This window comes from Larus michahellis, chromosome 1 (assembly GCF_964199755.1).
Source record: "Larus michahellis chromosome 1, bLarMic1.1, whole genome shotgun sequence".
In the NCBI taxonomy this organism is placed as follows: domain Eukaryota; kingdom Metazoa; phylum Chordata; class Aves; order Charadriiformes; family Laridae; genus Larus; species Larus michahellis.
Window position 1 is genome coordinate 39,054,749 of NC_133896.1, and position 17,252 is coordinate 39,072,000.

Consider the following 17,252-nt stretch of genomic DNA (forward strand, 5'->3'; position numbering starts at 1 on the left):
GAAAAGCCAGCTGGCAATCTCCTTGTTCAAAATACAGATTCCGGGTTTGCCATGAATCTTTCCTCTTTGATATGTGTGGAAACCAGGCCAAACATAGTTTCAGTATGTTTTTAGGGTGTTTTCCAATTAACCAAATTAAAATAATGCATTTATAGATGGTTTGGGTCTGTCTGGATTCGGAGATGGGTTTGATTCTTTAATGCAGAAACATAACACGACACCACACCATCCTGAAATGCAGGATATTATATTTCTTAACAATGTCTTTCCCTTTTTTTAAGATAAAGCAAAATAAATTATCCTGAAACAGTCGAATTCACATTCCTCTATATACACTGATTGATTTAAATTGCATTTTAAATCTTCTCCTTATAGCTAAGAGATAGGAATAGCTGATGGGGAGGAAGCACTTTAGTAAATATGTCAGCCACTGAGCTACTAGGATCTCTGCCTCATGCTCTTTGTCACTGCTGATGTATACTAGCTACTTCAAGCTCAATGTATATACATTACTGAACACAGTTATTCAAGGTAATATGATGTAAGAATGCTATAATGCTTAGGCTGGTAATAATATTTTAATATGAGTGCTGAATAAATAATGAAATCATAAAAATGGATCCATGTGTAGAAGAAGTTACAGTGCATTCACAAACTTACGTCCTGAAAAGATGGAAAATACTGTTTCGAGTTTTCTGGAAAATAAACTAGCTGGGACTGATGTAAATTTGCATCCCTCGGTAACTGGGCTGTATTATTTATTGGATCCCATTGTTTAAAAAAATAAGCATTTAAAGCTTGTGTTGCTACATAACACATTTAAATAGTTTTGAGTTCAAGTCACTTCACATTTCTAGAACACTTGAGAGGCTGACCATCTTCCTCCTTTATTTCCTGTAAAGCAAATATAAATATTTTATTTTGCGTTACTGATACTTCAGTTTTAGATCTTCTTGTTGCTGTTCTTCAAATGAATCAACAAATGTGATTTTTCTTGCTAAACCATGTGAAAATTCTTTTTAATTTTTTATGTGTATAATTTCAAATGGATAATTTGTGAGCCATATATTTTTCTTTTCACATCATTTGTTTGCCTGTTAGCTTCACTACATCTAGCTGCATATCCTGACCCTTATCTTTGACGTTCTCTGTCTCTTGACCCCAGGCCTCTTGAGTCCTGACTTCAAGTGCTTGATAAAGTTAGGTTTTCCCTTGCACCTTTCACTTGAACATCAGCCTGTGAATAGCTAACTGTCTAGCATCTAACTAAATGGGGACCTTTCTATGACCTGTTTCTCGCGCTGCTTGTAAACTTGTGTACCACTGGCAACCCTGCCCTAGACAGCTGGTAACCTGAAGTCTCTTTCTTTTTTGCTTTAACATTGATGGTCTCTCCTGCCAAAACTCAAAGCATGATGTATCAGCAATCCTCCCTCCAGCCAAAGAAGGCTAGCCACAGCTTGCCGTGGAGCCTCTCAACTCCGCTCCGTGTGTCAGCCTGAGGGAATCAAATGAGAGCAATGAAATGTGTTTTCTACCTCCAGAGTCTGTAGCCTCTGGCACCTACTGGTACAGGAGCAAAGGAGGAGCAGTAGCACAGCTGGCCTGGCTCAAGTCCCATGGTTTTATTCTTAATAGCAAATGTTCCTCATGAAGACTTGTTCCAGCTTATTTTACAACTCATTTAGAAACTGCAGTGTTAAAACTACTTCAATTTTAGTACTCATTTCAATCCCTTTTTCAAGTTACAGAGCTGATCCGGCAGTCATTAAGGGGCAGTGTTCTGTTGCTTACAGGGATCTGAATTCAAAGATATCCTGGCTTCGTGCCTCAGTAATGGTTCTTGAGCTTGGCAAAAGCATTAACTGTTATCATCTTAAACTAGTCTGTCCCTCTGATACAATTTCATTCCTAATTGCAGAGAAGCCTATGTAGTTCATCTTTCTGACTGTAAAAGAGGTCATAAAATGAACATGAAGTGTGGATAGACAGGTCCAACTCTCAGCACACAATCCATTTTTTTGCGCATTGTGCACTATCTCTTAGGGCAAAACACTGTCAAAAGTGACCGCTGCCTTTGAGAACTTCAACTTTTACCCACCCAAGGCCGGACACATACTGCAGAGCTTTCCATAAACAAGGACTGTCAGCCTCTGTGGCATCCCAGGGTGATACTGAAACTCCAAAGTGTCTCAGATCAGACAATGTTTGAAATCAGCATCCCTGGCCTTTCTGTCATTCCTCTCTCTTTAAAGTGAAAATAATAAGAGATTCCTAACAGTAGCTTGGTATATGCTGATCACAAGTTTATTTTGATTATAAAAGCACAAGATATTTTTTAAAAAGCATAGAATTCAGCTTCAGAAACAGAACAAAGTATCTCAAACATCTGAAGCTGATGCAAGGGTGACAGTGGCTAACTTCATTTCTTAGATTAGAAGAAAAAGGAAAGTAGGAGAGCATGTGTCATTTTGATCTAATTTTGATCTAATGTTTGCCTGGAGAGCACAGTGAAACCACAGCTGCTCATCCTTTAGCAAAGAAGCGTACAGCCAGCTTGTAGCTATAAACAATAGTGATCTCCTTTTCTGTAAGAAGCACAGGGCACTACTTTGTGATATTTGTGCGACTCTACAGGCTCATTCATTACTAGTCTACAAAACTGTTCATAACGTAGAAATAATCTCCTTTCTGTTTTTAAAGGTGTGGAAGATTTACACACTGCAGCAGCAAAATTGTGCAACGCTGGCATAAGTAATCTGTTATGACAGCCCCTGAGGGAGTAACTCCTGTTGGCAGGATGTGTGTAATCCCGGCATGGTCTGATGCATTGGTAACTGCACCGTAACAATGGAAACTCGAGCTTGGCCTTGGGTACCTCACGGCTCGGGTTGGCGGGCTCAGCTGTGTTGGCAAGGTAATGCAGTTCAACTTCAAAAGGGAAGGAGAAAAGGCTAATAGTCACTGTAGAGGGCCATCTGCTAGATAGCCAAAACTCTCTATGATCTATTAAGAAAAGATTTTGTAAGAGACGTGGAACTTTCTGTTAAATCAAACTTCTGTAATTTTTCTTTTTATTTCTCACTTTGCATGTCGTCTGTAACAATAATCTGCTATCACACTTGGGGCTATATACATACATCAATAACAAATCATACCTCGGTGATTTTAACAGACTATAGCCATTTAGAAAGGAAGGCTCATTAGGGGAGTGAGAATTAGCCACACTGTTGGAAGAAGATTGCCCTATACCTTTTGGAATCCAAATGTGAGCAGCTCTCCCTCTTCCCTGGCATTCCTGGTGGTGTCCTTCAGGAGGTGGACAGACAGAAGTCTGTTTCAACAGCCCTGTAAGTCAGAGTGAAAATGTTCAAACAAATTCAGGTTTTGTATGTCTAGGTCAACACAGAGGCAGATTTTTTTCATCTGGCAACGTTGTGGTAAAGGAACCTGTAGAAATTGTTCTTGCTCTGGTAATAATGATCTATCAGTGCAGTTTGCAGCAGCATCTGTCATCTGTGCTGATATCTGTATTTTAGCTGTTTTCTATAAAAATATGATAATGCAATAGGGCCATGTTTTGGAAAAAAAGTATGTAAAACCACTGTGTTTTGTAGTACCAATATTAAAAGAGACATTATTAATAGCTTGAAATACACTGTACCAGTAGCTGTAACAGCGTTGAGGTTAGGGAGACTGGGAAGGGAACAATATGATCAAAGGGGAATTGGCACCCAGCTGCAGGAAGAGCCACTAGTGGCATTTGCATAGATCAGATATTCCCTCTTACTATCACGAACTCATTTGTTGTAGATACCCGGGGTAGCTGGCTCCAGATAGATAGCTTGTTACCCAGTTTCTCCCCTACTGGTGAAGAGAAGAAGCTGCATATTCCTCTGTAGTATGAATCTGGCCTTTGTCAATTTCTTGGGTCACCACAGCGGTTTATGGTGATGGCTTTCTGTCACAGAGATACACAGAATTATTTTTACGAAGTGGTATTAGTACTCAAGATTCTGAGTCATATCAACTTTTTTAGCTGCCATTTTATCCATTAACCCTCCAGTAACTGCAATGCAAATTTCCTTGCTCTTTTTGTTTTCACGTTTTGTTAAAATATCAGCAGAAGGCAAGCCTTTACTGGTACAGCTCGATAACATACTTATACTAAACACAGACCAGACTTTGATTCTTCAGCCTTTTTCAATGGGTGTCTCTTCCCTCCTGACAGCCCACAGGATTAAGAATAATGCTCCAAAGCAGTTACATATACAAACCTACATTTATCCACAAACCACAAAAATTGTTAGATATTACTGTGCCAGCTACATTGTGTCTAGGAAAACTAGATTTGGTGGACACAATTACTTTACTAGCTCTGGTACCTTCTAATAAGGTGATTTGAAAGCATTGATTATAGTAGTGTAGCAGAGAGGATCCCAAATCATGTTCATGGATTCTCCTTGAGTATGTATACTTTGCAGCCAGGTATAGGACCTGCTGTCACTAGCAGTGGCCACCAGCACTGCTGCCACCGGTGTCCCTGCCAGTGATGGTATGTGGCTTTAAATGTTCACGAAAGCCAGATTTGGAAACTTGTCTCCCCTCAAAGAGTGCCAGTAACTACAGTAAGCAGGACATCTGAATGAGCCCTGCTGTAGCTGTCCTCTGTAGATGGCTCATCACAAATCTGCAAGTAAGCAGGATCTCGTAGTCCTGGACTACTGGCAGCTTGAATAGCTCCTTGTTCTGGCGTTTTTTTGCACTGGGTACACACAGAAGCTGATATAAATACATCTCTCAGCTGTATTTAGGTGTTGCAAGGAATCTGTTTTACTGTGTACCTGGTTCTGATGAGGTGTTCACAAAACAAGAGCTTCTGAACACTCTGTATAAGCCTTTGGTTACTGCAGCTCAGCTTGTCAGTTGGGATTATGGTAGGCAATACACAAGAATGTTTTAGGGCACTGAATACTGCACCAAAACACTGCAGTTCTAGGGTGAAAAGAGCCACAGGCATGTGATTTGAATGTGCTAAAAAAATGTTCCAGTTTATATTGGTTTGAGTATATTCTGTCCATACCACACCAGTTTTATGCCAGACTAGGTATTACCAGTTCCCACCAGACAATATAAAGCCAGTATAAATACCACATTGAGTACTCTGGGTAATTCACCAGAAGTGCCATCATGTGCTTCTGTCCCATCCATTTGGACTGGTAGGTGATCCAGTGCCACACAAATAAAATCTTAATGGTCTCGTCAGTGTGTCCTTACTAAAACTGAGGTTCTTAATTGTCTCAGCCTCTCTTCTGTCTGGTATACATAGGAACACAAAGAAATCTAATATTTACCAGCGCAGCTGTTTCCTACCTCCTTCCCCATCTGCAGCCCCACGGGACACCATTCTAATAGAGTTTTGTGTAAACGGCAGTTGGCAAAAATCCTGAAGTCCCTTCTAAGGCAGATCTGACATCACTGTGACACGCGTATCTCAAGTTTCTCCAGAAGATTATTTCCTACAGATAATGCCCACCAGAGAAACTGAGCAAGCTGAGGGTGCTCCTGGAGAGCCTCATCCGTCTCTGGCTGATAGCATTAGTCTTTGGGTTGGCTGCAGGGGAGGCAGGTGTGGAGCTACGGGCTGAGCCTGGTCCTACCCCTGTTGGTCCTGGGGAGAGACCTGGTGGTCGCTGCTGCTCTTTGTGGGCTTGCTAACTGGGAGTTGTGAAACACAAGACTTGTACAGTTGATCCTGACTCCACACTTTCCCAGATAAAGGAAAGCCACTGCATGGGGATGGGCTGAGGCTGGGCACAGGCATGGCAGGAGCTGTTGCCCCGGCAGGGACCAAGCACCGTGGCCTCAGCCGGGAGCAGCTCTATGGGGCCAGGGGTGGGTCCCAGTTGCAGCAGCCCCATGGTGCTGCCTTTGGATCTCACCCCACGGACACCAGTGGGAAGGGGCCATCCTCGGCTGCACTGACTCTGCCTTGTCCCCAAGCCCTGGCAGCTTGGGGGGGGGTGGTGGGGCGATCCTCTCAGGGCCTTTACAAAATAGTCACAGTGGGCCTTGCCATATTTACAGCTGGTCTGCACAAACAATGATGCTTTCTAGTATTTTCTTCCAATCTCTAGCAAAATCTAAAGTTCCTAATATTGTTGGAAAGGAAAATGCCACCCAACCAGCAATCTGGTCCTTATGGCAGCTGCTCAGTCTCAGTGCCCAAAAGTCAAGTTTCAGTCAGTTAAGTCTTGGATGCCTTTTCGGTTTCAGATAAACCAGAGCCTTCAGTACTTAACAGCGTTTAGAAAATATATGCAATTAATATGATACGTTGGATTCATTTCAAAATACCTGACTTGCAGTGGTACACTTCCAAAGATAATTTCATTAGAGTTTTTCTTTCCGTGACAGTACCTGGAACAAAATCTTGCAATTTCCTTCTCATAAGTAGCTCCCACTGAAATCCGTGGAGCGACCTCAGAGGTACAGTCTGCTGAAGGTATCTCTTTTCTTTCCGCAGACCAGATTAACTGCTTTGCAGGCCAGATCTAGTCATAGGGTCATTGGCTCATCATCTCTGCTAAGCCATCTAAAAAGGATTATGTATTATAAACTTTTATGTTCTAGTCAGTGGCTTGAACTTGACCCGTGTGAGCAGTGGCTTGATGTAATTCATGGGAGTAGTCTATAGCTGTGATTTCTGGCAAAGCTTTTTCTCAAGTAAATAGACTGTCCCAGGTAAAATCTGAATAAATTTTGTGGGATTTTTAATCTGAAATCTGGAACGGCAGCAAAAGGTTTTGTGACTGAAACATATACCTCCCCACCTGCAGAAGTTCTGGGTCTCACCATCATCAGTTGGAGCAAGCTGTCAAAATCCAGCCCTCAGTTACAGTATCCTGGGAAGAGATAAAGTTGTAACTATCATGTCCAGAAAGCCCTCCTGATGTCTGGAAAAACATTCCTGGTAACCCCAAGAGGAGGAAGAGACATCCTGTTCTGAAGACAGGGATGGTGAAAGCATTAATGTAAAGAGTGATATCATACCAAGTTAAAACCAACAGTGGTGGTACTTAATTGTTTTTAAACATCAGTTCAGGCAGGTGTTCCACTACTTCTGGTAGCATAACCAAGTTGAAATGCTCTTAGCGGAACAAAGCAGTTCTTCATCATCCCCACCAGGATGTAAAAGTTGTGAGTAGTAGATAGATTTTTAAATATAAATTATAAATAGAGATGCGTAGGAAAAGACTCATTCTTTTGGCTCTCTTGTGCTGGAAGTTTCTATTTGATTTTGAATTTGCACATACAAAAAAGTAGGGTTAAAATTTTCAGAATATCCCATTGGTCCTTATCTTTTTTAATGTGTGACTGCCTCCCTGACTGCACAGTCTCCAGTGTAGCAGCATGGTAAGGACAGGCTATTTGTGACTAATTAACACCCATTTGCAAAACTGCTGCGGCCACCAAGGCAAGCAGAAAACTATATCCCACCTTGTATTTGGAGAAAAGTATCCAGGGTAAAGCACCGCTGAGCAGTAGTAAATACCTAAGCAGGTAGCCTCTGGTGTGGCATTAACCTCCCACAGAGTATTTTCTCTGGTGGTTACAATACTATGTGGAAATAATTGGAAATTAAATATTTCATGTGCAATAACCTGATGAAAAAAGTCTAAATTTTGCAATTGAAAAGCTTCAAATTTTCCAAAAACTTTACTTTTTTGTTGGGGGAAAATTAAATAGGAGAGTCTCAGTCTGCTCTGGTCTTACCAGAAATTAGATTTTGTAGTAGAAATAATATCAGAAAGAAGTTTGAAAATCATTGGACATGTTAATTGAACAGTAGCAACAGGATCCAAGAAGGCAATCCAGCTTGATTGCATTATCACAGCTGGTGTATTGGCCTTGCTTGAGAAAATGGGTATTTTTCATTTGCTTTCCATTTTGGGTCTCTTCTTTAAGCATGGGTCATGCTGGCAGTTTCTATGAAGTTGTTGCATTTTCAAATTTAGAAAAATTATTTGAGAGTTAATGTTTGATATTTTTTTTTCTGCTCACAGCATTTTCTCCCTGCCAAACATAGTCATCATCAAGTAACCAATTTGCTGTTAAAGAAGATGTTACGTTGGTTACATGCTGCATCTGTGCTTATTTTAACTTGAAAATGTTAACTCTAATGCAGCAGCTCTTCCAAGTGATTTTCCTCCTAATCTTTTTACATCTGCACTAGCTCCACTCCTGACACTCACTGAATGCTGAAAGCATGGTATTAAGACAGTCTAAAGAAGACATATTTCCCACATTTCTTTTGTCTATACAATATTTAATCCTCAATAAATGATGCTTTTCTAATCCTTTTTTTACATTCATTGAGAACCATGGCTCATCTCTCAGACATACTTCTTGTTGTGTTTTGAATTGGATTATTTAAGAAGCACTGATAAAATGCCTAAAAGCCTTTTTTGGCATAGTAACACTTCTGTTTGTTAGACTCAGAACTTGCATTTGCTTCTTGGCACTTTGGCTAATCCCAATGGCAGAAAGGCTTGCTGGAAGAAGGATGCACAGCAGAAAAACAGACAAAGGACCACACATCACACAGAGAGCAGGACCAACTACAGAGGTGCTGAAGTAAAGGTTACATGTTATCACGAGCTTTTATCAACAGTTTTTGTCAGAAGAACTCATAGGGGATCCCAGTATTAATTTAAAAATAATCTAACAGTTTCCAGAAAAGAGTGGCAGAAGCACCATATTTTTCTGTCCACCTGGGGAGTGACTTGTGAAGCAGCTCAGGGTTTCAGATTGCTTCCTACCTCCCCACAGGCCAAGTTGAATCTTCGGTCTCTGAATGGAGACAATGCAGATTTTATGGCATGATGGTTTCTCTGAAGACTTGAGTGCAGACTTTCTTTTCAGTACTGGCCTGAATCCATTAAACTGCACATGAATGCACAGTACTAGAAATTTTCCATTGCAATCTATTCGTTAAAACTGCAGTCTGTTCTGTGGCTTGCTTAGTGCAGGAAGATTGAAGTCAACAATTTCTTCTGTTGTGTTTTGGTCAATAAATCTGCTGGTCCAGATTCATTCCTGGTACAACTCCAATACTGCAATGTGGATAGATGTTGTCTTTTTTCTCCCTCCCTGAATTAAATTGTACAACCAAAAAGATGAGAAATCTTCAAAAGTCTTTGCTTAAGTGAGGTTGAAAATGTCATTGAACAAAGACAAATGGAGGAATTTTAATTTAATATTTACTACAGGTTTGCTGACAACTAGTTGTCAAGCAGATCTATTCCAGGTTAAGTTTAGACAATAATCATAATTCGAAGTGAAATACAAGATCAGTTAAATAAAGCTATTTAGAAACATTTTTTTTTTAAGATATGCCTTTCAGGGCTGCCAGGCAATACATGGACTGTTGACAACTGTATGAGGACTTGGGCAGATGAAGAAGTAGCAATGAGTGAGAACTGCCCGAGCGAAGCACTTCTCTATTCTTCTGCTTTATTACTGCGTTGCCTCTGGCTTCAAGACCCAGGCAGAGGCCAGCTGGAGTGGGCAGGAGAATTTACAGATGTTAATGCCTGCCTTTGGCATTTTCTTTCACCAAAGTCTGGGATATCATCTGCAGTCTTCTAAGGGCTGATGTGCAGTTTGGAGGTGAAAGAAAAAACTTACCTGAGCACCCAGGGTACGGATGAATAACCCAGGACATTTTTTGGTTTATCATTTGAAAGTATACTCTATTATTGTCTTTCATGAAGAGATGTGAAAACCACCATCTGCGTTACCGTTGGGATGCGACACGGTGGGACTGTCACCACTAGGTGGCACGAACCTGATGCAGCAGAAAACACGTCTGAAAAAATGCTGAAACATTTAATGCTTTGCTGAACAGCTGCCATCCAGTAAGAGAAAAGACTACCACCACCACGATAGCCGCCAGCACAGGACTCATCTGGAAAGTCCACTTCATTCTCGTTTGCACACAGTCTTCTAGATAATGGGGGAAGGAGGATATGTTTGGAACAGAACCGCTGTGTTGCCTCCTCCCTCTGGGCAAAATGAAAATCCATTGCTACTAATAAGTTTTTCCTGTATTTCTGCAACCAGGTATTTAAAGCACACAGTCTTCTTTTTCCTTGGAGCTACAGAGATGTGGACAGCTAGGACTGCACCATAAAACTGAGGCTAGCTAGCTGCCATTGCCGTCCCATTCCCTCTGGCCACGGCCACGCAGCTTATCACGTGCAACCTTGCTTTTAGATCTCAAGGTTGTAAATTGAAGTGCCTCAGCACTGCTTCGCCTCCAGGCCAGCATTGACACTGCACTGCAGGTCTGGGGAGAGCTGCTGTCACAGTATCCTCTGAGTGGGATGTCAATCTGGAAACCTTGGATGGCTCTCCAAGTAGGTATTAGAGATCCCAAGATACTTCTGGTTAAAGCAAGTGATCCTCAAGACTTCTTTAGGAATATACACTCTAATATACTGCTGATTTTTTATTCAGATTTGCTAATACCTAATTCGTTAAGTAAGCAGCATTTTTAGTTAATTATGATAATTGATCTCTCTTAAAATACAGGAAAGTTGGCCTTGCTATTTACAACAAAGGAGGCTGAGAGCTACAGAAATATGTTCTGGGTAGGCTTACAATTCTTGATTAAGCTTTTGTAACAATTTTTTATTTCTACAGCATCATAGATGTGGAAAGCACTTTAAAGAGAGAATATGTACTTTAAATGTGGTATCATATACGCAGAAGGCACTCAAAATAAAGAAAATGGAAGGTCCTTGTACTAAAGCACCTATGCTTTAAATGAGATTAAGTGCAGGATAAGATGACAATAAACAAAGGGCTGGATGAAAGGCTGGCAATGGTGAACAGTCAGACTTAATAATATGACCATATCTTATTTCTTCCTCAGTTGTTTTTTTTTTTTTAAATACAGTAAATTTATTGTAATAGGATTTCTGGACAGCATCCACTTTGAAAGCCTGCGCAGAGGTTAGCAATAGAAGGTTGGCTGAAAAATAATTGAGGCATGTCAAAGGATTTTAAGGGAGTCTGAGGTTGCAGGTAGCGAAAGATCAGAGACTACTTCTTTAAAAATACTTTTACCAATTCCCATTTCTTATACAAACAGCATGTTTGAATACATTACTCTTGTATAAGTTCCTGAGTCATTTGTGTCAAATGTGAATTTGGTTTGATTTCCTGGAAGTGTGATGCTGCACTCAGACACTACGGTGACGGGGCTTATACACACAAAGCCAATCAAAAACTGCATGCAGGAGTAAGAAAGAGTTTCCTTACAGGAAACGTGTTTTTTGGCAGAAAACTGAGAAAGTTCTCGATTTTGGCCAATGAGTTAAAAAGGGGGGGAAATGTTCATTTTTATATAACATAGAGGAAAGCGTACTATTTCTGAGGAAATTTGCCAAAACCTGATTTTTTGTCAGCACAAATTTCAGTCAATGATTCTCAAACATTTCTAAAGCATATATGTGAATTCTCACACTGGAAGTCTCTTGCCTGAGAAGGACTGCGATTTACTTGCAATTGTCAATTATATGCAATTTAACTACAGATTTATTGTGGACAGCACTTAAAAACACATGATAGTAGCCACAGAAGCCCTGAAACTTGGAGCCTGCACAGGGGCAGGAACTTGTTTGAGGGTCTTTGCTTGGAGTGTTTTTTCCGCTCAGGCAGAGATGCTTCGCCATCCTTTTCCCCTGTTCTGTGGAGCCAGAACTGGGTTTCACACAGTTTCCCATCAGCAGTGCCCGGTCCTTGTGAGACACTGGGGTGCCATGGCCCCACGGCACTTACAGGGGCACAGCCAATGCAGGGGAACAGCCCAGGGAGCAAACCTTGAAAACGTACCTGCAAAGGCAGAGAGTGTATTATGGTTTGAGGAACCCACAACAATTTATTGTCATTTAGGCAATTATTCTATCACCTGATTACCCCTCCCCAACCAGGAAGGGGAATTGGGGAAAAAACAAGGAAACCCAAGGGTTGAAATATAAACAGATTTAATAGAATATGACTAGATAATGAACATTTATAATACCACAGAACAGTATTGATCCCAATACCAATATAAAATATACAAGGATTATATTCAGCCAATTCTATCAGCAGGAAGCTGCGCACTCCCAGCAGTGGACAGCAAATGTCGGACACTGTGAGCTCTACGGCTTTGGGAAGAAAGGGAGGGCTCAGGGGTCCGGCACCGGGGCAAGACGTTCTCTTGGGTCAAGTGCCTGGATCTCACTCCTCCTCATCCCTGCACCTGGCAAGGCTCGAAAACACTGAGACCTTGAAACTCGCATACCATAGCTGGCTATAAAGTAAATATTTTCACAAATTCAGACACCAGAGTCTTCTAAAGGTGCATTTTTCCCAAGCATTAGAAGATAAATTAGTCCTGTGTTGCTCAAACTAGGACAGAGTGAATTACTGGGACTCAGTATTCACCAAATAAAAACAGAATGACCCTACCAACTCACATCAGGGACATACGATCAAAAGTCTGCAAATTCAAAACACCCAGTATTCACACTCTTAGTTTCTAAAGAGAGGATGGAATTTGGGCTATTTCACAGACAATCAGTGTATGCTTTTCAGAGGCCAAAAGAGTCAGGGAGAGACACTCATCATTGCAGCTAGAGCCTGAAAATCTCAGCCCTGGGCTGCCTCATAAAAATCTGCTTTGCCCCTTTCCAGCCCAGCCCTTCACATGCCCCACACAGAGTGCAGAAAGATACAGCATTTCTTTTCTGCATATCTTTCCTGAGCAAAACAGCTCATTTGTTAGTGATGGGCCTATCGCGTTTGGATCTGTGTTACAGTCAAAGGAACTAATTTTGACCAGATCTTCCTGGGAGAATCTCCCAGCTTATTGATCTTTTCCTCTAATATCTGTTCCTTCTAAAAATGTATCTGGAGATCAGCAATTGGAAATCTGATGTCCCAGTAGCAGCACTTGAATTATTAGTATTTCATTTTCCTGAAGGGAAGTGTTTTCTTATGTCAGAACATTGCATGATAGTGCTGTCTGAGGTGCTACACAAAACATCTGTACTCATTTCCATTAACTGCTAGTGCGCCGGATCAATAGTCAAATGCAGTAATTTGTTCTCTGTGATACCACGAAGCATCTAAAAACTGTCTCTAAAAACTGAGTGGTTAATGTGAACCAGGCATTTTTAAACAGATCTGCCGGCCCACCCATGATTATAAGCCTGAACATAAGGGAGCATGTTTTACAAGGTCAATTCCAATTAAAGCTTCTCTCCCAACCCAAATATCTTTAATCTCCAAAGACTACTTGTATGCATCGTTTCACTTATGTAAGTCTGTTCTGTGATTACTTCCAATTGCTTCCCTGCCCACGTAGCTTTCTCACCCTCATCCGCCATGGTTACAAATACACATGTAAAGATGAAACTGGCCCTAGAATACTACAACTGCTTTCCCCGGGTGCTTTTTTGTAGGGCAGCCTTCGCATTGTGATTTAATGCTTGGGAACAAGCTGGCATGTGGGGGAAGGGGAAAGAACTGCTCGGATGATGATGCTTAGTAGATCACGTTCCTGCTGATTTAGTTACTAGTTTTACTTTTTTACTCTACGGTTTATACACAAGCATAAAGTTGCAGAGATGTTAAAAAGAGCACAGGTGAGGGTTTTTGACAGCAGAAATAGAATGAAATTCTAGACTTAAACATGGATCGGAGTCAAAACTCCTGATCTAAACTGGAGGCAGACTCAAATGTCAAGGGCAGATTTTGATCTTAATTCACTGCATGGAAATCTGAAGTAGCTCCACACTTTGTCAAATGTAGTGTTTTGTTGGAAACCTCACTGAGAGCACAGTTTGAATCAAAGTGTGTGTATTTCATCTTCAGTGTTTTGATTTGGGTTGCGAAAGAAACCCAGTTGTGAACTCTGGCGCAATCCAGGACCAAGAACGGAAATTTGTTCCAGCCCATTTTAATTAAAAAATATGTTTTAAAAATGTTAATACTGCAAAGGTCAATCAGAACACAGACCATTGTATTATTTGAACAGAGTAGAAAGGCATCTCTCTCCAAACTCTACCAAAAGGTACTGATTTCTTTCTTACTTTTCAACAGGCATAAGAAACGATGGACTTCTGCAACTCTTCTATGCCAGGAAAGGGGAGTGATTCTGTGTGATTCACTTCTTGCTTCCTTGCTTTGCATCAGCCTGGTAGTACAAAGGGAGGTGGGAAACAGCCTGTCTCCTGAGCTGGCTGCCTGCACCCTGGGGAGCTCCCGGCCGGCACTGAGCTGCCACGTACCCCTCAGCGCACGGGAAGAGGAAAGGCGGGGAGGGAGGTGGCCAAGCCTGTGGTGCTCCCGTCCCATCCCGTCCCCAGGGACACCAGCTCCTTGGGAGAGCGGAGCAGTCATCAGGCTATGACTGGCTTTTCTGAGACATCTCTTCCCAGCTTGGGCGTGGCAGAAAATCAGGCTCAGTGGAGTTACACCAGTATGCGTGAGAGCAAATTAGGGCTCTGAATCTTTAGTTTCATTGTTTCGTGTTGATGATGCAATATGACTAATTTGTTGGAATAATAGCACTGCACTCAAATATGCCCCTCTCAGAAAAAGCTTCCCTGCAGGCTCATTAAGAGTAACCTTTTTTAAAAAACGAATGCATTTGCCTTAGTTCCTGAGAGCAGAATAGCTCTTTAAAGTCCCAGATACCCCTTTCAGATTATACCGTCTTGCTAATGTATTATATAAAAGTGTTAGGTGGCACCATGCTTCATTTGGATGGTGCTTTTGGACAGGCCATTTCTCCACCCTTCCCCAAAAAATGCATCTAAAATCATGGTTTTTAATGGAAATGGCCTTATTTCTACCAGATGTTCCCTCCAGTACCAAGGCTTGGGGTTTGCTGGCTCGGGACTATCACTGTGCAAGGTGCTGGTAGTGCCAAGACATTGAGTTAAAGGTCTGAATTAAAGCAAGCAGATATTTGACTGAAAAGAGATCCCAAGAAAACACAGAACATTTCTAACCAGTGTTCATAAATGCAACTGATGGTAAAGGAATCCTGCCTTTGAACTGATTGCTCCGATCAGATTTGGTTTTAATTGAGTTCAGACTGTAGAAATGATTGGGGTTTATGTACTTCCAGTTGGGATCAGTGGTGAATTTTGACATTCCTCTTCTCTGTAACGATTGTGTCAAGTATGTGAATTTCTAGCATATTTTTCTTTCTTTGGCATAGGAAGATGAGAACATCTATATTAGTCCACCTCACCCAAAACCCAAGGGGCCAGAAAGGCCTTACACACGGGTGTCCTCTTACAGGTTCAGTCTCTGTGATTTTTGCAGGTCTGGCAAATCTAGCCCCAAGTGTTAAGCATGGGTTTCCTAGGAAAGCTGGTGACTGGATGAACATGAATAAAAATGGCATGAAGTGGCAAATGTTCTAGTACAGTACAATATCAGCTTCAAGATTAAAGGAATTCCTTTCAACATGGAAATATTTTGGGAATGCCTGAGACATTTTCCATTGTCCTCATAATAGTTAATCTGCCTCACTGCTTACCATCATATTTCAATTCAAGAAATGTATACGATTATATTAGAAGATAAGAGGTACTAGGAAAGATACCATATTAAACTGGTATATTTATTACATATACCTACACAATGACTTCAGGTTTTGAGGAGAAAAAGAACAAATATATACATTTAAATGAAGCAATATAGCTTACATTTGTCAGCAAAGTTTGCTGCATTGAGCAAATATTTTCTACTTCTTACAGAAAATCTGCCAGACAGGTCTGATCTTTGCAGGACTTACTACAATAAGTGGGTTAGCAGGCAAAATATACCTAAAAGGTTATTCCAGATAAGCACACTTGATTGGAGAGTATATCTGTGCTCACTTTCTGCGGGAGCTGACCATGTTCTGAGGAGTCAGGAGTTATACCTGTTTTAACTAAGGTAGACCTTTGGAGCAGATGTTGTATTGATCAGATTTCTAGGACACACATCACTGTAGAGTCCAAGTCACCTTAGGCAGCATATTTCAGAGCTATGTATAAAGAATATTGATTTTTGTATGCCTATTTCTAAATGGATAAAATGCAACATCTGCATCTTTCTTCTCCCTGAACTTGCACCGGGTATTTTCAATTCTTTCCATGGACACTGGCTGTAAAGCACTTTCATGTATCATTCCCTCTGCATGTTTCTAATACCTGATCCCACTGAAGTCAACAGCAGCCATCTTCATGTGGGCAAGATCAAACCTTGAAGATGTAGATTAAGACTGAGGTGGAGGAGAGAGGCATACACTACTTCTGCTTCATGGTTTCACACCGAAAGCCCCTTTCCACTAGTAAACTGTGTATTAAAGTTCTTTGTCCAGATAAAAATACTTTGGAAGAAGCCATGCTGTTGCAAAGGACGGGACAGCAAACATCTGTCCTTCACCCGTTACCCCTACCAGCTCATTCTTAACTGATTCCCAGATTAGGAAGTGGGACATCATCATAGAAATAGAGAACACAGTGAAACAGAGCAGTGGTCCTGTAAGAAGAAAGGAGATGTCTCACAGCCCAATCACTTAGATCCCAAAGCAGAAGCAAAGGATTACGCTATTATTGGTACCCTCATCACCTTGGCCACTGATACTGAACAAGGCCTTCCTGAAAGTTATTTTCTTCACAACTTTTTGCAAGTGCAACAAAAAACATGACCACAGAATAAGTTGAGGTTTAAATTAGCAATAACTGTTGTGGAGTGGAGACGGTTGTTAACGTCATGGTGCTCAGTGACTCTTGTGAATTAAGACGGTCCCTGCATGGCCGCGTGTAACACACTGTGCTCTGCTTTGAGTGACATAGGCATGGCCAGACTCTCTAATAAGTCCAGAGAGTGGACCCAGCTCACCACTCAGAGGCATATAGCATACTTAAACTTACATCTCAAATTTTTATCCAGCGTTGAGAACTTTAGACAAGCTGTTCTTGTAAGCTACACTGATAGATAGAGGGAACTTGCATTAAAATCTTGGCCTCGTTGACAAATATAGGCTATTAAAAAAGTCTTGCGTTAGTAGCACTAGAGTTAGATGATGTATGACTAAGTCAGGTGATTATGGAGAGAGAGAGAGTCTTTATACTAATTGATTGGTTATGTTCTCTATTAATGTAGGGAGCTCATCCACTATGCTTTAGCTAGAC